Genomic DNA, 23,198 nt, shown 5'->3' with positions numbered 1-23,198 from the left:
GTGGGGAAACCGGGGAAGGGAGAGAAAGTGTGGACTATGCGAGAACTTTATGCTACAGTTGTTCATCTGATTCATGAGCGGTGTGTGTGTGTGTGTGTGTGTGTGTGTGTGTGTGTGTGTGTTACTCTGAACGTGAACTCCATCGGTGTCTGTGTCAGGTTCAGGGCTAGAAAGAGGAAGAGTGAGATAGTTGCTTCATTGAACAGGTTGCATTGTTAGAGCTCCCATTGACTTTCCCTGGAACCTAGGAGGAAGATCAACAGAAGTGGAGAGCTTTATGGGTTAACCGGAGAGCTTCTGATGATTTTGGACGTGTGATATGAAACCTGTTGGCGTTGCAGGCACTTCCTCGGGACGAGGGGACTATTAATTAGCACACAGATTGACAGCGAAGGAGGGGGGAGGAAGAGAGAGAGAACAGTGAAAAATGGGAAGAGAAAGTGTTCGGTGAAATTGGTAACTCTGGCTGCACATTTGCTTATTTTAGAGAAGGGTGCAAGGGAGGCGTTTTCTCACAATGTATTTAGATCCAAACTTCCCGACCTAGCACCTCCCTTTGATCCCCTCAACTTGGACTTTTGTGGCTATACCAATTGAAAGGTATACTATTTACTTGCATGAGGGTTGAAAAGAGTGAGGAGAGCTGTTGTTGTCGTGTCTTACATCTAGAGAAGCAGTTCTTTCTGTAACTTCAAATAGGCATGACTGGTGAAATAATATGTCTAATGAATTCCTAATTTGAAACTCATTCCCTACTTGGACCGCCAAATTTATAAAGAAAGTAGTGTAATTAAATTTATGGCAACGTGAATTTGCCTCGCAAGTGTATGTGGATTTATTTACCTTGGCATTGTTTGCAAGGAGCTTTCGAGGTGTAGATTAGAAGCCGTTGGCAACGTTTTCATTGGTTTTGCTAGTTCTGAATGAGACGCTCAGGTTGTGGGTTCGAGAGCGCCTGCGAGGAGTGTGATAGCTTGGGAGAGTTGCGAACAGCTCCATGCACAAGTCAGTTAAGGCCCAAATCCTGTACAAGCTTACTTGGGAGTAAATCAGTGGGGCTTGCCTTAAGCAGACACACACACAGGTTTGCGTCGTAGATCGACTTAGGTGATAGGTTTTGGAGTCGATGTCTCCCTTGGATTTGAGGCGGTTCAGCTAGCGTTGGGTTCTAGATCGGCCTAACTCCCAGACTGCCTGGCTTCCCTGAGCTTCCGGAGTCTTGGAGCATCCAAAGCACAGGTTGCTATTAAGCCGGTGGAGTTTCGCCTCCACGCTCTCTCCTCCCATCTACCTTGAATGCCACTCACTCTAAGCACACCCAGTTCGCCAGCTCCAGCGGGGAACAAAGTCGAGAACCATGTATTTATGCAAGAGGGCTGATTTTTTAAAAAAAAGGTGGGAGAGGAGACTGAAGAAGGATACCCAGTATATTCAGGGAAAAGAGCAAATAGTGCTTCTCCTCGTCCTTTTTTTAATTTTTTAAACACACGTGATTGATTGGGAGTAGCATTAAGACACCCCCTTTCTCTCCCCCCTCCCTTTTTGGCTGAGGTGATTAACACCATCCTGTGATGCAAAGAAGAGGGGTGGAGTGGGGGTGGCGGTGGCGAGAAGGAGTACATGCACGAGCACTGCTCTTCTTTGAGTAAATCTGTAACCAGCCTGAGTCTGTTTAGAGCCAAGCAGCTCCATGCAGCCAGCCGCGATCTGAACCTGCGAGGCTTGAAAACCCAGAGAGAGAGAGCGCGTTTTGCATATTTTGAAAGTGGAGGCTAGGTGGAGCCTCCGACCTTTATTAAGCAACTGGCAGCCTACAGCATGTAAATACAGACGCCTCTGCCTTCCCTGCCTCCCACCCCACAAATCAAGCTATTCTTATAATCTCAGTTTAGAAATTCGGCCTCCCTTCTCTCATATTCTGGGCTTTCTATCCCAGTTTACCACTGAGGATATATACATATATATCTAAAATGAAATATTTAACTCTTCTGACACCCGAAAAGAATATACACCCCTGGTTTTCTTTTCCTGTTCAGTATATAGATTCATCTTAAGAAAATAATATTAGCAGCTCTTTGGAAAATGCAGTTTGGAGCCACGGGTCTCAATCCATCAAGAAGTTCTCCTGAGCAGCCCTCATGACGAGAGCTGGTGCAGGCAGCAGGGTAATGCCCTACCCCAACACATTAATTTTCATGGGGGTTGCGCAGGAGAACTTCCTGGAGGATTTTGCCTCTAGGATTCAGTGGATTGGCTGATCTGCTGCTGCTGCTGCTGCTGCTGTACAGGCCTTGAATCAGAATGCACTTGCACAATCCATGAATAAACATAAATATTTATTTTTAAATGATCGTTCGCCTCTCTCTCTTTTTGTCTATTTTCCAGAGCCAGACAGAAAGCGACCATCAAATGGAGTGACAATCAGCACATAAAGGTAATCCCTTTTAAACCTAATGATTAAATTAAGAAATGTACGTGGCTGCCGAATAAGCAACAGCACAAAAAAATAGCAAAACATTTGCCTCTGAGAGACATTTTCAGACCCTTTACCTTTCGCACCCTGGATATTAGGTGTGGCAATACTGCAGACATATGGTCGTAAATATATTGTTTGTGGAAGGTACAGTAGGTATAGAAACCAATATCAGGATTGCAATAAAAATCCAAGCAGGTACAACGAGACTTCTTGGGGCATGCAGATTCGAGGAATAAAATGACTTTACACGCGGCTCCAAAGAGAGGATTGCAGTTTATGTTTAAGGCTGCAATCCAGTTTCCTGTGAGTAAGTTCCATTGAATTCAATTGGACTTACTTTTTAGTAGCCATGTGCAGAATTGAGCTGTAAGTGAATTATCGAAGAATCAGGGATTGGAGTGTGTGCTCTTCAGTCTCGGGATTATGGGCATCCTTTCATGGGAGCCTAGTGGGCTTCCTATATAGACACCCCCTTCCCCACCATGAAACCGGAGGACTTGTCCCGAAGGCAGAATTTTGGTTCGTAGGAGGTGCAACAGATAAGATCCACTCGCAGGTTAACAGCGCTTGTTTATTCCAAAGGAACCCCTTGCAGGATTCTCCGCCTTTACGTCACAACCATCTGGAGACCCATAAAGAGATTAGAAAACAAGCATGGCAATCACATCCAAATCTACAGGCCATTTATTAGAGAGCCTAGTTAGAGTTCAGGATCTTTCAAATAACGCAGATTGCTTTAAAATGGCGATTCATCGTTCTCGGTGAATTTTTATTTTAAAATAAGGCTAACCCACTTACTGGAAATGCCTATAATGAAAAACAAAACAAAACCCAGCAACATGGCGGTGTGGGCAGTTTAGCATTGCCAAAGGCTGCATCTCCTGCTTAACCAAATGCGGTTTATTTTACGGACATACGGAATTGTAAAGAATACCTGGAGAGAACAATTGATTCATAGGCACTGTAGACATTCAGAGACGTCAGGGGTTTTCTACGCTGCCTTAACAACACCTTAGTCTTAAACACACGTAATTGAAAGCAACTGATAATTCTTCCATGTGCAGATATTTAGAATAACGTGTGGATTTCCTAGACACCTGCAAAGCAAAGGAGAAGCAGGAGGGCGATCCTTTCTGTGTTTAATGATCAGCAAGGTCATCCTTGTGACGTTAGCTGTTTTCACGTCATGAGGGCTCCAAAGGCTATCGATCTGCAAAACGACACAGGTGTGTTTCTTGATCTACGTGGTAACTGATAGAGGAAAACAAGTCATTCTCTTTTTAAGTGCAGGAGGTGAATAGTAGCAGAAGTCCCATTGAATTCAATGGATCCTGAAGGCAGCGTCAAAATAAATAAGAGCCAAGGCTTGCCTCCTTAGCCAACTTCATTTTAAACGCATTCAGGCGCGTGTACACACGTGTATATATGCCAATATGTATAGCATGCCCAGAGAGACCTCACGTTATCTGAATGTTCTTGTCTCTGATTTTAATGCATCAGCTCATAAGCCTGGTCTGTTATAGCACATGCCCGATCACTCGCACTGCTGCCTCTAGCTACTGCGAAATAAAGTGGGGGGGGGCAGGGCTTTGTTCTGTGTATCTGCCAATTCAAAGAAGCTCATTAGACTTCTACAGACCATCAGAATGAACGTGTGTCTTTATACATATTGCTGCTCAACACACTAATGCCGCTGGTACCTATGCAGCCTCAGATGGTTAAAAAAAAAAGCGAAGCTCACTGCACTGTACATAGGAATCCTCACCATTTTGTTCTGTCTGTGGAAAAACAGAGGCATGGCCTTCTCATGTCGTCTTATATAACATGACACTGACGCCGTAAGCATGGTTTACCTGACTATGACATTTCACGATGCATAATTAACAATACAGGGAGGATACTGAATGAAAACAGTTGTGGCTTGAGTGCATCGTCAGTTGTGAAGGTGCTTTGTTTTTGGAACATTTATAGGTAGCATCAACCTAGGAATCATTTCAATCAATTAATCGGGGACTTTGCCTTGCCATTACTTTATTTTGCTTTCCTTTTGCCTGTATATATGGCAGCATTCATCTTTAGCCGTTGACAAGTCTAATTTCGAGTATCGAAAGTAGACATTGGGAAAGTAGACATGTCTCGCTCCACAAAACCCCACAGATTTCGCCCTTCAGGGTAGTGACAGGCATGCAGGTTAGATACCCTGGAAAACACACAAGTATAATGCAAGCACGTTAATATGGTGATGATGGCTGGTTGTGGTTGGTGTGTGGGTGTGGAGTGCACATACACGTAGGTATCGCACACAGGCGCGCGAGCACACACACATACACAAATGTTGCCTTTTTTATATGTGAAGGAGAAAATAAATGCTAACTCATGCAGGTATGGCACATTGTAGGAAATATGCCTTTTTAAAATGCACTCTGAAGACTGTCCTCTAAACAATCCTGGACTATATTGAACAGTATAGTATATATTGTTTCCTTTTGCCCTTAACATACTATACCTTAACATGCAACAGCAGGACTCCTGGTTCCTTTTGGAATGTGGGGGCAGACATAGCTCTGCTGAGTGTTTAAATATAAACTGGCAAGCGGTTGAAGTGCATTTATTAATTTGATCAGTAAACAGCGCAGCTCTCTGCCGTGAGATTCATTGTTTCCCATATAATCAAGAGGGCCTGTAATGTTTGCCCTTTACACTGGGAAGAATATATAAAATCTCCCTGTCCGAATTCTATAGCAGGAATTCACAGGGTAATGTCCCTTATGCCTCTTTCTGAATGCCTGCTCCTTTTTGCCTTTTGGGAGGTTAGGGGAATGGGGAGAGGCTGAACAGGGTGTTTATGAACCTTTCAGGATGGAGGGCTTCCCTGGGCATACTGCTTGCCATTGCCATCAGCAGCGGTAGGAAGTTTGAAAAACAACCCAGAGTACATTTTCGCTGTGTTTGGACACATCTTCAAATGAAACGGATGCATTAAAATTGGAAAGGAAAGCCGCATGTTCGCTTGCGCTGCGCTGTCCAGAGCTGGGAAGGGTCAAGGGAAAGACGGGAGAAATGTGCTATGTGTGAAAAGGGCGAGCGGGAGCGCGCGTCGGTTGGAGAGGGGGATTTGCTGGAAACAGAGAGCAGCTCGGAAAGGAAGAGAGGGAGCGAGGCTTGAGCAGCCTGCTCTTTGCAGCATCCGCCCCCTCCTCCCCGCGCGCGTAAACTGCGTTGTGCAACCTCCACGGTGCAAGTAGCACTGGCGAAGAGGGTCTTGTAGCCCCTGAGCAGGGAGCGAGAAGTGAAGCCATTTCCAAAGCGCCAGACGGGCAGAGCGAATTAGCAATGCAATGGCACCTCCGCTCGCGCTGCGTAAAGACGCGCGTAGATTCCCAGTCCCAGAAAGCAGGCCCTGCTTTAAGCAGTCATCGCAGCAGCAGCAGCAGCAGCGAGCCGCGAGTGCCTGGCTCAGTCACACACATCTCCCTGCACAGCACATGCAGAGTCTGCCAGAAGAGAGAAAGAGAGAGCGATGCAGGCAAAGGCGCCTCTCCTCTCCTTTCCCCACCCCGCCCTATTTCCATGCCGCTCCCCGCCTCCCCCGACCTGAAACGCTTTTATCTGTCCTTAGAGAGAGATTCCTCCCAGTCTTTGGATATTAGAGAGATCTGCGCTAGCAACGGGGAAGGTAAAAGGCCGCGATATATATATAAATATATATATATATTTCCCGCCCCCTCTCTCTCCTCCCGGTAGCGCTAGAGAAGGCGATCCTGTGCTGGTTGGGAGAGTAGGAATGGTGTTCCGAGGGTGCTGCTGCCGCTGCTGCTGCCGCCGCCGCCACCACCGCTCTTCCCCATGGCGCGGAGGGGGCAGATCGCTGATCGCTCATGCATAGCAATAACCGGGTGTACTTGAGCTTCCTCGTGACATCATCATTACCTTGGTCTCCCGCGGTCCAGGACCTCTGACCTTGCCGGGCTGGTCAACATTTTTTGGCACTGCAAGCCCTCCAATGATAGCCCTTTTCTCCTTCTTTCAGACCGGGGGCAGCAGCAGCAGCAAGCCAGCCAGCCAGCCAGCAAGACCTGCAGCTCCTCATGCGCAGCAGCTCTGGGAATCCTGAGAAATCGTGGATCTGCCAGGTTGCTTCCTCCCCCACCTCCCCTTCAAAACCCGCAAGATATTTGCTGCCACCATTTGGTTAAAATAAGAATTTTTAAGAGCGCTCTGATGCATAATCCGCAAAAGGGATCAGGAGGGAGAGCTGGATCCTCGCACCACCACCACCATCATCTTGTCAATTTCTTCTGAAATGGGAGACACTCCCAACACCCCCTGCTTCCTCCTTGCTCTGCGCTGGAAATTGCCGATGGCTTTACATCTTTATAGAGGCTAAAGACTTTTCACGAGAATGAAGCAATTTACAATGCAAATAGAGGCCTGTGGAGGGATGGATGCTTCGCACTCTTAACAGCTTGATGCACCTTAATAGCTGGTTTTACTTTCTGATATTAAACAGATGAATAGTTGGTCCATCGCTGCCGGAAATCGCTGGCTTTAAAGGAGGGAGAAAGAGACAGGATGGGGGTAAAAGAGAAAGAGACAAGAAAAGTTCGGAATAAAACTTTGAAGGCGACGGATCTACTTGGGATGTGGTATTAGAAGCACACACAAGTCCAGACACTGTGAAGCAGGTGACAATTACGCTGAAAGGATGAATATTTTAAGGCACGGCTGGTGTTCTTGGAGAAGTCTATTTGCAGAAACAATCTGGATTCTAGAGAAGGAGGGGCGGAAAAGACCCTCCAGTCGACCTCAGAGCATATGAGGGAAGCGAGTTGTTATCTTTGGTTATCTAGCTGTATGAGTGTGTTGGTCTTCATAAAGCTAGATAACCGAAAGTAAAAACTCCTTCATGATCTTCGTGCTGCACAAGGAAACGAGAAACTCCAGCAAGAGACAGACCCAGCCATGTCAGGAATTCTTATTGAATGGCACCTTTTCTACAGCTCAAGGCGAGAGAGGACGAAATTCAGTGACATACGAGTGCCAAATCTATCTGTACATGTATACATGTACAAGATGACAGGCACAGGATGATGAAGAGTAAACCATACGCTGCAAAGAGGATATGGTGCTCATGGTAAACAAATGCATGTGCAAGTTTTTGCTGTTCTGGGAGGTGGGGGATGATTAAGTTAATACTTTAAGTTCTGATGTAATTGTTTTCCAGCGGTTGCACGCTTCTTCAGAAGCAAGTTCCATTGAATTCAATGAAACTTACTCCTGGGTAAGTGTGTACAAGACTGCAGTCTTTTGCTAAACATTGAGAAACGATTAGCATGTGTTTGGAAGCATAATGTTGTGGCCTGTGTGCTTTTAAAGTATTTATAATTTATTTTTAGGGGTTTGTGTGTGTGTGTGTGTGTGTGTGTAGGGCCAAACTCTGCCTGTGAGACTTTTAAAAGTTTTGTAGTGTTGCTGGGTATGCTGTTATTCCAAGAGACGAAAGCCAAAGCCTAAAATAAAAAATAAACATTTGGATTGAAGAATAAGGCTAGGTTAATCATTTCGGTCTACCAAGGATCTGGTAGAGTTCCACAAACTGGGAGGGGGGGGAGGAGGAAGCTGAAGGTTGATTACTATTACCATTACTATTATTATTAAAAAAAATTGGGGGGGGGGGGAATCCACCAGCCGACCAGTCTTCTATTCAAAATGCAAGCACAGATGCTTCTCTGTTCCAAAAGGGTTTCCTTGAGGAAGCTACTGAAGCAGAAAAACGTGATGGAGACGAGACTGCCTCCGCCCTTGTCAAAGTGTTAAAAAGTAGTCTGTGTCTTATTCTGCGTCTAGTATTAGAAATGAAAGTGACATTTACGCCAAAACCCACGTGTGCGCCTGCTCTCTTCTTGTTTAAGGATGATCAGATCTATCCAGGAAACTGCTCAGGCATCTCAAACTGAAATAATTAGGACGTATATAGACCTGACCAAAAGAGAGAGAGAGAGAGAGAGAAGGCAAGGGGGTGGGGAATCTGAGGGGTCTGGTCTTGCCTAATTGATTCCGTTAAACGGAATGCCTGAGATGTGAACGGCTGGACGCTCCCATTCCCACGCTCGGGGGCAAGTGGCAAAGCTATGGGCCCGGCAGCCTATGACAGACAGCCCTGTGGGGGTTGCCTATGAAAAAAACATCAAGTGCACCACACCAGACTCATCTCCATCCCTTAAGAAAGTGGAGGCATTTCCCACCCACAGCCATCTGCAGGCTCCCAAGTGGGGACCCCAACTGTTCTGTAGCTGCAGACTGTCTGTTTCTGTTAATTCTATAACCACTGTTTCAGCTACTCATAATCAAATGTAGCTTTGCTTCTGAGATGAAAATTTTCTACAGTGAAGCTCACAAAAGAAAAGTGGTGGGAAGCAAGGTGTTTATATATTTCCTGGGCAAATCCTCTCCCTCTCTACCAAACACCCTCCTCCCCAATATTTAATTTTAATATTAATTACTGCACTTTGCAATTTTTGTTGGTTTTTTTATATATAAAAAATAAATTATATTTAAATCAGCTTGTTTTGGAAGTGCAGTCTTTGCCCCTGGGATGCTCCCAAGATAAGAAAGCAGACTCTTTATTTCTGATAAACTTCAGAGCCACCTTAGGCCAGAATACACCCTGTGCATGTGTGTGTACATGTGTAACACATGTGATAGCAAATTCCTATGTATTTTTAGTCAGCAGTAAGCCCCAGCATATAAACTTGCAGCCAGTAATGACATGCACTTGACATTTAAAAATAAAATAAAAGCAAGGATGTGGCTTTAAAGTAAGGCACCGTGGCCTGCAGACATAAATGATTTTGCAAGAGCTTAGTTTTAAGGAGCTTAGCTTGTTACAGTACTTTGCGCTGAATTTTGGATGGCGAGACTGTTTACAAAAGAGCCGTTTTGGCTGCTGTGCACGTGCCAGAGTTTACTACTCTAGTGACCAATGAACAGTCCCCTTGTTTATTTACTTCGGAAGTTCTGTTTGTGTGACCAGCCTCTCATTGTTAAGTGCCTTGCTGCCTTCCCCCCCTCTTCTTTACTGCATGTCCAGGGGTGCTGTTTACCTAGGGTCATTGTCTACTACAATTAACATTTACATTACAAAGTGTGTAGTTTTCTTAAAGAGGTTCAATTAAGGTAACAAGATGTTGTCTGGGGAAATCTTTTGATTAGCAAAAACAAAAAAACCAAACAAAAAACCTAGTGGAGTGAAATTACTTTTACTTTGTGAAATGAGATCTTATTTACCTCTTGGTCCTTTTCTGTACATTTGTTAAGGAAAGCACCTAAGGATTCCCCCCCCCCTTTATGATATAATTCTGTGTTAGCCATTGTCACATCAGAATTGTTTTGTACCCTGCTAATGTTTCATGAGTATCAATCAATAAAATACATTTTAATGTTATTTTATTATTATTTATTATTTCTCTTCCTCCGATTTGACACAAAGTCGGTTAAGTTCATTTATTCATTATTATTTTTACTCCGCATACTGTCAACCTATAACAATTGTGAGAAAAGTTCAGTTTGGTTTGTCATTTACAATATTTCAGTCAAAATGATTTTGTGGCAGTAAGGTGATATTTCTTTCGAGAGCTTGAAATAGCCTGCAAACATAAAGCTTAGTCCACAGAAGTATAAATATAATCTGAGCAGGCCTTTGATGGCTAGCTTTAACACTGGAAGAGCCCAGATCAAATTTATTTAGCATACCATTGCATTGTAAAACAGTTGGGAGTGAAGTTGCAGGCTTGCGTGAGTATGCATGTTAACTAGTGGGAACCAGCCTCATTCTTTTTTGAAAAGAGAGCACCAGATTGCTCTGCAAGGCCAATGTTAAAAAGGCAGCTGAATTTAACACCATCTGGAAGAAAAGATCCCTTCACGACTTTCTCACACCGTCAGACAAAACTAGTGTCTCTTGTTCTGAGCCCTTGTCTATGCGGCCATACAATACTGAGTCATTATACTTTTGCTGAGAGAAAATTTGAGAACACAATATGGGTAACCAGTGAATGACCAAGTTTCATTGTGCCCGCTTAAGTCGATTGAAACCTACGTCTAGAGCCATGAATGGCAGTATTGTTTTCCTCACTAGGGCTATGCTAAATGTCAGCACAGTGTAAAGAAAAACTTGAAGTCTGCAAATAACTTACCAGATCTCAATTATAATATTTTCCCACACTAGAACTAATATCATTGCTAGGCTGTACAATGCACAACATAACAAAAAAGCGACTAAAAAAAGGGGTCTTCATTTAAAAGTTATTTCAGGCAAGCAAACCCCCCCCTTTCTTTCTTCCCAGTTTGGGAGTTTGAATTGCTGAGGTAGAGCCTGGGTAATCCTTTCTCTAGAAGTTCAAGTTGCAAAACTGCTTCTCAAGTAATCTAGAAAATAAACAGCATATACAGTCTGTATTCTTAAAAAATGTTTCAGCTGGCTGGTTTCATAGTAATGATAGCCTAGAAAGTTTGCTGTGGTTAGCTCTCCAGTTTACTATATTTAGGACTTCTCTTTGAATATTAATCAGTTTGAGCTTGACAAACAACACAGTGTATGTGAGAGGAGCTTTAATGAGGAATTACAGGAGCTTGCCCATACAGGATTGGGTGCCACAATAGTGCTTCACAATGAAATACTTTGCTTTCATCGCTTTAAGAAAATTTATAATGATAACTTATAATGGACCTAACCAGTTCAGCCTTTGATTTAGCATTTAAAAGGGGCAATTGGTGAAATTTTAAAAAATAAATCAGTAGTTTGTGATGTTATACATAATTATGCTGCTTTTGTTTTAATTCTTACTCTCTCCACTATTTTGTTCACCATTAAGTTTTATTGTATTTTTTTTCAAAAAAACCCCACGCTTTTGTTGAGTATTCCAGCTATCAACACCATGAATTATAAAGGACGAATTAACTAGATGAATAGTAAAATGTGATCATAATGGATTACAAAATACTGTTGGTTGAGAGGAAGGGGTGGCAGTATCAAAATGGTTTACCAAAAGTTAATAGTAAAATGTTTTCTTTTCTTAGTGTTGTATCCAGCTATGCTCTACTTGGGTTGACCCATTGAAATTAATTGACATGACTAACTTGGGTACATTCATTTCCATGGGTCTGCTATGAGTATGATTTATATTGAATACAACCCTTAACAATTATGGGTTAGCCATACTCAAAGTACACCCATTGAAATTAATGGGCATGGCTAACTTTGGTATAGTCATTTCAATGTGGGTCTACTCTACTTGGGTAATAATGATTTTTAAAGGTTTTGAACATAATTCAGTTATTGAACTTCCAAGAGTGCATGGCACTGGCCAGAGTCCTCAATTCACTAAGGTTGCAATATTATACTCACTCACCTGAGAGTAAATTCCATTGGAATCATTAGAGTTTACTTTTGAGTAGACATGTATAGTATTGCTGTTCACTGGAGTAAACTATTTCAGCTGTAGGCCCCAAATTAAAAAAATTATGCATAATAACTAGCCAACAACAGCCAACAATTTTTTAAAATCAACTGTAAGTCTGGGTACTCAAGGGAAGGTCTGAATGAACAAGTAGAGAACTGGACCACAAAGTTTGTGTTTCTAAATATTTATTCGGAAGTATGATCCATGGAACCAGTGGAGTTTATTTCCACATAAAGGAACATAGAACTAGGGGGTTCATAGGGTGTCATAAGAGCCTCTCCATTGGCTAAAATAATAGTTGTCATCTGTACATTTTGGGTTCTTTTAAACAAACATTTCATAAACATCTTTAATTTTACTCTGTTGCTTAATCAGTGTTTCTCTGTCACGGAAATGGTGGATTTACTGGGATTTCTTGCCTGTTTCTCATTTAATTAGGGTGGGGCAAGAGGGAGGTTGTGAAGGAGGTAGCAAACAGAAAGTAACACTAAGAAGAAAAGGGCATTCACATTTTGAAAATGCACATTATTTTTTAAATGATTATCTAAACTGACTGGGAGTGCATTTCACAATACCAACACATGTATATTATTTACCTTTTGATAATGATGATGGATTTTTGACATCTTAATACATTTCAATTGTGTGGGACTTAATTTTCTAGTGAAATATGCCAGTAAGAGTTTCTTTTATGGACTTTGCCAAGACTGAAGTTTAATCCAAGACTCATAAATTGCTTCCAGCAGGAATTTACTGTTAACCTCAATGTAAACAGGGTTATGACTCTATCCAGGACTCTGTCTGACTCTGTCCAGTTCTTTGTCTGAAGTACCTGTATGGAAGTTGATGTGCAGTACAATCTTATGTATGCTTACTCATAAGTAAGTTCTCTTTAGTCAGATGGAGCTTATTCCCAAGTGAGCAGGCACAAGGCCTTAGTCCCATTAGCTGCAGTGGAATTACACAAGATTACATCCAAGTCTTCCAGCTTTGTAGTTTAGGCTGCAAATCTGTTTTTTGTTTTAATGCACAGTATGTTTAAATCAGGAAGACCTTCTTTAGTCACAGATTTTAGTGAGCCGAGGGTCTGATCTGTTTCAGGCCCTATGGAGACATCCACAGATCACAGGAGGGACACCTTAGCTTGGGAAGTTCCCAGAGCATTAACCCTTTCTAGTCTGTTACCCCAAAGACAACAGCATACAACCTTGTGGCACCTTACAGACTAATTCTTTTGTCATGGCATAAGCTTTTGTGGACTGCAGACTACTTCATCAGTTGCATTAAGTGCTATTCTGATACACACACAAACACTTTGTGGGGTGGAATTGTAAGCAGTGAGGTCAAAGGAAAATGGAATACAGATAGTCCAGGCAGTGACAATTGTGTTATTAATATTATTGGTTTTCATGTTATGGTTCTGCTATTATCCTAGGTGGGTATAAGCAGAAGCCTTTCTTGGTTCGTGGCTCTGGTTCCCCTTTCCAAAGCTAGCTGCTCTCCTGGATAGCCCAGAGGAGTGAGGGCTCCGGCTGGAACAGAGAGCCGTGTTGCTGTTGTTGCTGCTGAGCCTGACTCCATGCTGGTCGTTCCCTAGCACCGTGCAATGTGATCTTAGTGCAGCTCTTTATGAAAGATGCTGAAGATCATTGAGGGCAGGGAGGAGGTGGACAGACAGGCAGCTGGCCTGCTGAATTCCTGCCGCTTGTTGCTTAATGACCTGAGGCTACAAGAAGAGAAAGGAAGGGGGGGTGAGAGTTACCTGCAAAGATGCTCAAAACCAAACCAGCACCAGACAAAAGAGGAAGGAAAGTTTTTTGCTGTTTTTTGTATTATTATTACTGCTTTGTTTTTTTTCAATCCCTCTCGTGAGCTGAGAATATCAGATTACTGTATTCTGATGCGTGTGTGCGTTTTTCTGGGGAGAAGGCTAGGCTAGTTCAAAAGAAGGTGCACTTGACTCAACCGTTTGAGGACGGATGCTGCTGCTGCTGCTGCTGCGAGAACTGGCGTAGCAATGGCAGCGAGCGGGCCGCTGGGCAGTACCAGGCTGCTGTGTGACAAGCACCAGTTGCCTCTCAGGCGCGAACAGTGATTGGTGTTTCCCGGGAGACGGGATGGCTGATCTCCTAGGCTGGCGCGCGCTCTCTCCTCCCTCTGGTGCAGGCTCTGCCTCTGCTAGTGCAATGCAGCGTCTTCCCTGTCCTCTGCCTTGTCAGGTTAGGCATGTCAAAGTTTTCCACCCCCACCCTGTACTCTCTCTCTCTCCCTCTCTCTTTATGCCCTTAGGTTGCTGCCTTCCTTTTACCAGCCACTTCCCTTTGCAAAGGCACCCGGTTTGCACTGAATGTATTACTTTCATCTTTAGTTGCTACATCACCACCACCGTCATTTTAAACACGCAACAATCTAGTCCGTGGGTAGGCAAACTAAGGCCCGGGGGCCGGATCTGGCCCAATTGCCTTCTAAATCCAGCCAGGAGATGGTCTGGGAATCAGTGTGTTTTTACATGAGTAGAATGTGTGCTTTTATTTAAAATGCACCTCTGGGTTATTTGTGGGGCATAGGAATTCATTCATTATTTCCCTCCCAAAAAATATAGTCTGGCCCCCCACAAGGTCTGAGGGACAGTGGACCGGCCCCCTGCTGAAAAAGTTTGCTGACCCCTGATCTAGTCCTCTGATGAAGATCTTACAAAAGCTGTAGCCTCTTCCCATTAGATATCCCTGCAAAGTTACTGGCAGTTATTGTTCCTTTTGATTTGTTACTCTGACTCTGTGAAAATCGCCTCCATAGTTAGATGGGGTGGCCGGGTTAGGTGGTGGTGGTGGGGAGAACTTGGCACTTCTCATCTACATTTATTTCATCCAGTAGCCACAGAGTGACATCTTTATTTTGGTGGCATCAAGGAATCATTGCAATGTGGAGTCTTTAATAGCACCGCGGAAGCAAACTGGCTTTAATGGTAGCGATGTTGTTATGTTAGATTGTCAGTTTTTAACACCGCTTCATTGGTTAAATTCCTCTTCGGAGATTCTTCTTTTTTTCCAGCCAGCTGAAGCTTTGGCATAGACAAGTAAAACATTTCTGATGCTATATAGGGATGTACACAGGTGTTTTGGCTTTGTAGTCATGTTTTTCAGAATGCAAGCCTTCAGTCCTTCTGCTTGCATGACAATCTAACACATTCTTAATAATAATGAAATGTCAGATAGGTTTTTAAAATTGAAGTTTCTAGTCCCTAGGACTGTACCCGTTTCCCAGCAAGCTGTAACATTTACAATTTGTTCCACTGATGGAGGGAATAACACCTACATATGTAGTTCTCTCTCCCTCCTCCAGTCTTTGCAAATTGTAGTCTGCACTGGCTAGCTGCACCTTTGTTGCTAGGTACAGTAAAACATGTCTAGAGGTGGCTTTAAAAAATTCCGTGTCTTAAGTACTCACTAAAGCCAGTTAATAACATCATGCATGGACATTTAAACTTGTTGTAAGTTCCAGAGAGGATTAGAGGGAAATCATGCTGTGCGCAACTAATGATACCATCTTAACTCTTCAACTGGGAGTTAAATCCACCCACCTCAGTGTGGCATGGAGACTGCTTTCTCCCATGCCAATAGGCCAAAGAGGAAGGGAAGAAAGAACTTGACTTGAGTTTAAAGAGAAAACCAGTCAAAGAGCCTAAGAGGACAAGTACACATTTCCTTCTGGTTTCAATAGGGCTGGCAGATTGCAGCCTTCAATGGATGTTGGTCTGTTACAATAAGTCATACACCTGCTGAATTTGTCAAAGCAAATGTTTTACTTACACTGGCAACAATGTTTTGTTTCTAATGACTAATTGACTGATGTTGAGTGCCCAGGATATGGGCAATGCTAAATTTCTTATTGTAGAGGCAGCTGATGAGCTATAACTTGGAAAACTACCTTAATGGGCCTTCTAATAAGCTGATGAAGAAGCCAGAGTTGTATATGTCTGTGTATCCTTAATTAGCCAAGGTCCAGAATATGGAAATAATACTGTTATTTAAGGAACTGTTGACATCAGCAGGGTCTGTTATTGTGTATATACTCTGTTTGTACAGTGTGCTTTTGTGAGCTTGAGTTTATTTTATTGAAAAATGGACACTGTGGAAACATACTTCTTTTAAAAAAGTAGCATTCTAATACCTGCTGCTATCCAGCTCTATTGCTCAGTGTTATCTGTTTTTAATTATAGTGGCTGGTTGGCTTCCAAAATGTTAAGAGATTCTGTTTGCAAAATAGGTAGAAGCTACGGAAATGGTTCTACAACAGGTGTTTATGTGGTCACATCCATACATTGTACAGATCACATACAAAATTACCAGTATATGGGCATCTGTACACGCTGCATGCTGGAATAGTTCATACATTCTCAATTCCTCCATCTTGTGAACTTTTTTATACTTACAAGCAACATTGCATGTATTCACAATGGTCCATGCTTAGAGAGAAGACAGTTATTTTTAGTCTTGACTAATGTATGCGTGTGTGAGTGAATGCCTGTGTGCATAAATATGTCCAAATGTGTATTCTGGCAAATAGATAGACATGCAGCTGTTGCTAAAATTAGAGGCCTATTTTGTTAAGAAGTAAGCAAACGCTATAACAGGAACCAACTACATAAGTATTTCATTTCACATTACAACTGGAAAACACATCAATTGCTCCATTTTTTTTTTAAAAAAGCTTGGGGAGCAATTTGCACATTAGGACCCCACAACTGCTCTGCAAGCCAAAGACAGGCAAACAGGTTGCTTATCAGCAGCAACAACCAGAGTCCTCAATCCACAAATACATATTTATTGGGAGGACATTTGCTTCCACTAAATGTATTTCAGGTTGGGATGTTAAGAAGACAATCCATATCACCCTGAATTCAGCAGCAAAGATCCCACTGATTGGAATAGTTGCAGACTGAATCCCATGTATCTGGAGATTAATCTAATGCAATGTATTAGATCACTTTGTGTACTTTATGACAATAGCATCCATTCTATGTACATATTGAAAATATGCCTGGAAGGCGGCACATAGGTTTAGCTATGGGACGATTGCCAGGTATTATTGGCCGTGTTGGCAATTGTCCCATAATACTTGTTTCAGCACAAGCCAAAAACAACAAGGAATCTTGCAATTCCTTAAGGACTAGCAAGTTTCATTATGCCAATGTTTCAGTGCGGTGTTAGCTAGAAAGAAGGAGGTGGTAGATCCTCTTCAGTATCATTGATCTCTTCTACCATCATGCTTGCTTACACTATTGAACCTTTTAAAACAGAAGATAATATATGTCATGAAGACACCACATGTAAATAACAAGAAAGCATTTCCTAAAATATAAAAAGGCCATAACTCAGTGGCAGAACACAGAGAGCCAATGTGGTGTAGTGGTTAAGAGAGGTGGACTCGTAATCTGGTGAACCGGGTTCGCATCTCCGCTCCTCCACATGCAGCTGCTGGGTGACCTTGGGCCAGTCACACTTCTTTGAAGTCTCTCAGCCTCACTCACCTCACAGAGTGTTTGTGGTGGGGGAGGAAGGGAAAGGAGAATGTTAGCCGCTTTGAGACTCCTTCGGGTAGTGATAAAGCAGGATATCAAATCCAAACTCTTCTTCTTCTTCACATGTAGAAAGTTCAGTCCCTGGCATCTACACATAAGAAACTCCGCAGAGCTACTGCTAGTCCATGTGGGCAATGCTGAGCTAAATAGACTGAAGGTTTGACTCAGTCTAAGGCAACTTCCGAAAAATGGCATAGAAAAAGCTAGATTATTTTATTGCTCTAAATCCACACCCATCCATTGGTAAAGCATTTCTAGTATGGCTTACAGAAAGATGGTTTACAGCAAGTATAGTGTCATGAATTTTAAAGCAAAACACACTTTCTTATGATTGTCCAGGGCAGCACAATATTCAAGAAAAAAATAATTCGGGTTATAAAGAAATATTGTTATCAAGAGAAGACATGGTCCTATGGTTTCCTGTAATTCAGATCTGAAATGCACCATCTATCCATGAGATTCTTGGAGGGAGGATGGAATGTATCTGCACAGATAACTCAATGTTCAGGAACAATTGTGAACTTACAGGGGGGGGGGAATGAAAAAAGGGGGGAGTACTTTTCAAAAATGCCACCTGTAATCTGAGCCACTTTGGAAGGTAGGAATTATTGGACCATTTAGGTTCCTCCATCTATAGGTACGAAACTACTTCCTTGTAGGAATGGATATAGAACTACATTCTTCAAGAATATCTGATCAAAAAGTCTTCTCTTGTCTCAATTTATGTGACTCAATAGATGTATGTGACTAGAAATGAATTATTAGGGTATGTTAAAGGAGATACTCAGAAAAATATTCTCTCCCTCTCCTTCCACCCATTGTTTCTCTCATTCCATTCTTTCTACCTATTTATTTATTTGGTTAAGGGTTAATTCTATATACCTGCAAGTAAGCCCCACTAAACTCAATTAGATGTAATTCTGAATAGACCTTGATAGGATTGCACTGTGTTTCTTCTGTGATTTGGTCATCCTGAGGTTGGGCTCTGGGAGAGTGAGCAGGCATCTGGAAGGGTCCTGCAGTTTTATGAGAAAAGGTTGGACAGGTCAGGGAAGAGAAAGCCTGCATTTATTATAGATCAAATGTTTTGATATTGTTCGTTATATTTCACATTTTATTTGTTTATTAAATTTTTATCCTGCCCTACCTTCCAAATTGGGAACGCGGGTGGTGCTGTGGGTTAAACCACAGAGCCTAGGACTTGCCAATCAGAAGGTTGGCGGTTCGAATCCCCGTGATGGGGTGAGCGCCCGTTGCTCGGTCCCTGCTCCTGCCAACCTAGCAGTTCGAAAGCACGTCAAAGTGCAAGTAGATAAAGAGGTACCGCTCCGGCAGGAAGGTAAACGGCGTTTCCGTGCGCTGCTCTGGTTCACCAGAAGCGGTTTAGTCATGCTAGCCACATGACCCGGAAGCTGTACACCGCTTCCCTCGGCCAATAAAGCAAGATGAGCGCCACAACCCCAGAGTCGGTCACGACTGGACCTAATGGTCAGGGGTCCCTTTACCTTTACCTTACCTTCCAAATGAGTCCAGGTTGGCAGGTGCTATAGAACAGAGAGCTAGCAACTATTTTGATGTACACATTGAATATTAAACAGATGGAACGCCATCCTAAACACATTATCTGGAAACAAATCCCATTGATTTTAAAAGGATTAATTTTTGCATGCTTGGGGATGGAGCATCTCTAAGATGTTTATGGAGGTATATATTCAGTCAGAGTCAAGCATTTTGAAGTCTAACAGATGCTACTGGCAGAATTAACCATGTGCGCAATGGGACTTCAACAGCATCATGCCCAGCGTTGTTTTGTTTTGTTGGTTTTAGGTCAATGAATGAACCAGATCGAACGCAATAGCTTTAGAATGGCAGAAATATAAAAATGTATGCCATTAACATCTATATAGTATTGAAAATGCATTGTTCCTGGAAAAAAATATGTTAAACTTCAATGACCTACAATAAATACATACATAGTACAAATGATGCAGATTATTGCAATTATTGCAATGTGTTGTACAATGGGCTAGAGACTGCAGTTGGTGTAAAGTAGGGCTACCAGGTTGTTAGCTGGTGCTGGTGATTTGATCATACCAAGGCACTGCTTTGTTAGTTGCACTGGCTCCCAGTCTGTTTCCTGCTCAGTTCAAAGTGTTGGTTTTATCCTTGTACGTTCCTAATGGTTTGAGACCGCCATGCCTGAAAGATCACTGTCTCTCAGATACATCAACCCAAACAATGAAATCTTCTTCAGAGGCCCCCTTCCAGGTGCCTTTGCCAACTAAAATGAAATGCGTGACTACCAGAGAGAGACCTTCCTCATTTATAGTTGTGGAAGCTTCTCCTGCCACCTTCTTTTTGGTCACTTTGGCACCAAATGAAAAAGGTTTTTTTAAAACTCTCCCAGGGTTTTTTGTTTTTTTAAAAACAAAACTAAAAAACATAGTGTTTCAAATCATTACATATATTAATTATCTGCATGTATTAATAATCTGCTTTTATCCTTCACTTTGCTGGGGAATTTTAAAGCTAGAAATGTGCTGGAAGTGGTTATTTTAGGCTATTGTGTCTTTTAATTGCGTTTTATCAGTTTGTGTTGTCCGCTGGAAAATATTTGTGGCATTATATTAAATATAGTAAAAATAGAGCAAAGCTAACTCTGGCCAAAGGCCAGTTGAGGGCTGTTTGGATGATTCTGCACCACCCCGGAGGCACCAGTGTGGTGTAATGGTTAAGAGCGGTAGACTTGTAATCTGGTGAACCGGGTTCGCATCTCCACTCCTCCACATGCAGCTGCTGGGTGACCTTGGGCCAGTCACACTTTTCTGAAGTCTCTCAGCCTCACTCACCTCACAGAGTGTTTGTTGTGGGGGAGGAAGGGAAAGGAGATTGTTAGCTGCTTTGAGACTCCTTAGGGTAGTGATAAAGCGGGATATCAAATCCAAACTTCTTCTTCTTCTTCTTCTTCTTCTTCTTCTTCTTCTTCTTCTTCTTCTTCTTCTTCTTCTTCTTCTTCTTCTTCCTGGCTGGTCCACCCACCCCAGAAGCAGCTCTGGTATACCTATAGAAAGCTCTACGGCTGTAAATATACCACTGAGGGGTAGGGTTCAATCCAGAGCAGTTCAGAGGATTCAAAAGGCACGTTAAGGGATTGGTTGGTTCTCCTCAGAGCTCTCTCATGCCCCAAAAGTCTTTCAGATCAGGCTCCGTAACACTGTAAATCCTGAAGTGGCTTGGTTAATTTACCTCCCATTTAAATCAGAAGGAACAAAAATCACAGCTAGCTTCTGCCTTGACTACAGCAGTCTAGCAGAACTTTGGAAATAATGGCATTTAACCACTCTCTATCCCATTTAGGATTACTCTATAAATATGGTAAACAAACAAACAAACAAACAACTATTTACTCCCGAGGAACATTCCATAATGTGACATATCTAATATGAGGCACGTTAGCCCAGTCTCCAACTATAATGAGCTTTGGGCCTTTGCTTTCGCTTTTAACTTTGATTCTTGATTAAAAAGGAGCTGATGTATTTCAGTAGCACCTAAACTGGCTTAAATCCGGTGGTTGTGGCTTGATTGATTTGTGGTTTGAGTTATAAATATTTATGTCTTTGGCTTAACTGGTTTGTGGATTGGGCTGTTTGCCCGAATCATCTGGAAAAAAAGCAAAGTGTTTTTCAGAGTACCCTAGTTATTGACTACAGCTCAGATCTCTTCTAGTATTTAAAAAAACAAAAACAAAAAAAGATAGTAGAAAAACATTGCCTCTGCTAGTTCTCTCCCTAATAGTTCTGCATAAGAAGCAGAAAACAATACGGGCACCTTCATCATTTAAAAATGATTCATCAAATACAAGGGATATTAGAGATTCCAGAATCTTGTATATGATATTGCTACATTATTAAGTCAATCTAATGCTTAAGTCATTATCACACTCATGGATGTCTTTCTGATATCTCTCCAGTCCACTGGATTTTGAACTGTGATTATGTAAATTTTTTTTTTTTACTGATAAATAAATTACTCTAATTGTAGTTGAAATACCACTCAAATTCTTAAGACCATTGCATCTAAATAATATATTATGCATTACTTAATTATTTATCAGGACTAATTTAAAATAACTGTAGGGCAAATCATACATTTATTTTTGAATTGCATGCCCCAAACACACACACACATGCAACACCAGGTACAAAGATGTTTTGGATGGCAAAATGATTGGGGTGGGGTGCAGCAGAGAGAAAAGAGGAAGTCTTTTGTTTTTTTTAACGTGACCCAGTTGTTTGGCCTAATAATATTGCTAGGCATGCCAATGCCATAGCCTTCATACTAGCTTATTATGTGTGAATTAAAGAGGAGTGGTATATAATGCATGAATATGAGGTAGGCACAATTAATAGACAGTGGAAGAGAACTGATTCTTTCATCATCATCATCTGTTTAACTGGCACATGGGAAATATCAAAATGCTGCCAGAATTTGGACCAAATGTGCATAGAACAAGTAAAATAATTAAATATATATATAATTTTAATTTGCCATTCAAAATCAAATGCAAAAAATGCACAAACAGCTTTGCTGACATACTGTATATGAATAGGACCAATGCTTTCAGAAAGCTAATTTCTCTACATTTCTCGTTTGGAAAACTTACATAAATCCGAATCTTCACATATATTGTCACCACTGTATCATGTAATCATATTCTAGGAAGCAACACAACATTTCCCTCCCTTCCTATTTCTCTCCCCCCCCCTTTCTGACCCCACCCTGCGTAAGCTGCTAATGAAATACTGGAGATTGATTGCAGTGAGCTTGCAAGGGCATATTTACTGTACCATATATAGTAAACCCCATTTGGTGCATTAGCATTTAGCCATTTTATGCAAATTTAGTGAGAAAATGACTCATGTATATGATTTAATATGCATCAGCGATAACTCGGAACATCCTTATATGAAGAAATTAAAAATTCATTACGGAACTAGGCTGGTGTTGCTACATGGTTAAAACATTATTAAAGCATATTTCAGTATTTTGCTTACACTAGTGTTCTCATCATGGTGCCACCATCTCATGACAAAGACCGCAGAAGAGAAAACATTCAACTTAAAATGTCTGCTGGCACACATCGCTGGATTTGTGTGTCACTAAACAATGAACGCACATAGCCTCGAATACCAACTATTTAATTAGCACTTTTGCTAGCCATGCATAGAAAAACAGCTCATTTACATGCATCATGCTTAACAATTATTCCCATAAAAGCCACCTTTTTTATATATATCCTAGCATGCTAATGTAACACCGCATGGAAGGGGAGGGGGAGCGTTACTCGTTTTAAAACCTCAAAATGCAAGGATCTGATTAAAACAGACAAAAATCACGATATTTCCATGGGCAATACAGTTCAATTATTTAATATAACCATCTATGTGCCATAAAAGGCTGGATACAACTAATAATTAAGACCTTCAAAGGGCAACAGAAAACCCTGTAACAATCGCCAGTTTAATTAAAGGCTATTATTATAAGCCTCTTGGATGTACAGTTATATTGAATGACAAGTGGCGATACGAATTTCTTATTGTAAATATTGGGAGAAACTGCTGCAATGTGTAAATTAATCTAGCAAAAATATTACGCTTGATAATTTGGAGAGGGTGGGAAG

The 23,198-nt window shown here is 41.9% G+C and overlaps 2 long non-coding RNA genes across 10 annotated transcripts in view; one reads left to right on the top strand and one right to left on the bottom strand.

Annotated features, from left to right (window-relative positions):
• Positions 1-23,198, top strand: part of LOC310745048 — a 133,503-nt gene that overhangs the window by 23,781 nt on the left and 86,524 nt on the right. For all 9 annotated transcript variants that reach the window (XR_014539846.1, XR_014539847.1, XR_014539848.1 and 6 more), the window contains exon 2: positions 2,386-2,434. This is a non-coding gene — a long non-coding RNA (uncharacterized lncRNA). The remainder of the gene's footprint in view (positions 1-2,385; positions 2,435-23,198) is intronic.
• LOC310745104 lies at positions 3,143-6,518 on the bottom strand. The gene is made up of 2 exons (XR_014539938.1): positions 6,407-6,518; positions 3,143-4,676 (listed from the first exon to the last, which is right to left on the bottom strand). It is a non-coding gene; the product is annotated as an uncharacterized lncRNA (long non-coding RNA).

The sequence above is a fragment of the Podarcis filfolensis genome, assembly GCF_964270895.1.
Source record: "Podarcis filfolensis genome assembly, chromosome: 11".
Lineage (NCBI taxonomy): Eukaryota > Metazoa > Chordata > Lepidosauria > Squamata > Lacertidae > Podarcis > Podarcis filfolensis.
Note: the sequence above shows the minus strand (reverse complement) of the source record. Positions and strands in the feature narration are given on the sequence as shown.